At 40.7% G+C, this 1,752-nt stretch overlaps 1 pseudogene; it reads right to left on the reverse strand.

The window, feature by feature from the left end:
- Positions 1 to 296: 296 nt before the first annotated feature.
- LOC110874132 lies at positions 297 to 1,347 on the reverse strand (annotated as a pseudogene).
- Positions 1,348 to 1,752: the final 405 nt, after the last annotated feature.

The raw sequence follows: 1,752 nt of genomic DNA on the forward strand, positions 1-1,752 counted from the left end.
AAGTGAACCCGAACCAAAACTCAAACCACATCAGAATCTGCGCACGAAATCTAAGCCGAACTTGAACCAAACACACCCACCTCTACTGCAGTCGTCGCCGGTGCAGCTCCGGCGCCGGTCGGCTGCCGTCGTCACCATCAACATCGGAGTCTGACCTTACCGGAGATCTTGTCGAAACAGCACCACCACCGTCGCATGTCTTCATTGCCGCTACCGTGAGCGGCGGCGCCGCTCCTAGAAAAAACACAAAATCAACTTAGAAATCACATCATTCATGATTTATCTAGTTTTGATGATTAAATGAAAATGTATATGTACATTATGTTACAGACAACACGATGATCAAACAGAAGGACCCGATCTAAGAACTCTTTCCAACTTTTCAGCTCTAGCGTAATCACTTTCCGTGAGCGGGCCAGCTGGGAACGGAGAGACCTCGACAACCAAATGCGGTGTCGGGAGCTCATCAAACAATGCTCTCACGTTGTTGCAACATACGCTTTCTCCATGAGCGCTCTCGCGTCTCTAAAGTGATCGTCGTCTGAAAGTAAGGAGGCTACGGCTTTTAGAAGTCGACGCCCCTGGGTTTTCGATTGGACTCTGTAGTTTCGTCGAAGTGTACCCTTTGTCGTCGGGTGCCATTTGCTAACTAGTGTTCTTTTATCTGCTGCTTCTTTCTCTACCAGTAAGGACAACAAGAATTAACTTCCTATATAATTCTATTAGATTGAAAATTTCATCCAAACACGATAAATCTATCATTATAAACCTATTATTAGATTACATTTTCTTTGTAATGATAATTATTAAATATATCATTATAAACATCATTATAAACATCTGATTAATAAAACAAACCTGGGTTCTGCTTGAACTTTTCAAACCATTTGGAGAAACCCAAATCATCACCATCAGTCTCAAGCTCTACAAAACAAAATCATCAACAAATTATCAATATATATATATATATATATATATATATATCACACATAATAAACACCTTTTAGTTCACAAAACATGTGCCTCAAACAATGTCATTAATTCCTAATCTACTTATGAAAAAAAAACCCATTAATTTTCTACAAAATGGGTATTTCATCAACAAAAAAGTTACGATTTTTACTGGCAAAAAGGTAATTCTTGAAATCTTGAATACAATGATGCATTACACTTCTACAAAAATCAACAATAAATCAAGACCAAATAAGTAATACATCAAAACCCATGTTTATATGTTTGATTGTATTAACTATAAACCATCATTAAAAAAAACACCTGATGTGGATGAAACTGAGAGTGGATTAGAAGGGGATCCAGCCATTCCTCTCGTTCCTCCGCCGCTCCTCCTCCGCCGTCCTTTCTCTCTCTACTCTCGAACCATCTCTCTCTCTCCTCATTCCTCTCGTTCCTGTTCTCTCTCTCTACTGATTCTTGTCAACTAACCGTCGCTCACCATCATCATCTTCTCCGGCGGTCGCCGGAAAACCTCCTCTATCGCCGTCGTCCACCTACCTCCGCCGTCTCTCTCTGTCTCTCCTCGTCGAGCCTCAGCCGCCACCATTGCCGGAGAAGGAGGGGGTACAAGGGGGAGGGGGATTTCAAGAGAGAGAAATGAGAGATGTGGTTGGAGTGAATGATAAAATTCTAACAGACATTTAAACAAGACAGAGGAGAGAGGAGAGAGGAGATGGATAAGACATTTTGAGTAAATTACTAAAATAACCTTTAGAATTTAAAATAATAGTGTATAGG

The sequence above is a fragment of the Helianthus annuus genome, chromosome 9 (assembly GCF_002127325.2).
Source record: "Helianthus annuus cultivar XRQ/B chromosome 9, HanXRQr2.0-SUNRISE, whole genome shotgun sequence".
Taxonomy (NCBI): Eukaryota; Viridiplantae; Streptophyta; class Magnoliopsida; order Asterales; family Asteraceae; genus Helianthus; species Helianthus annuus.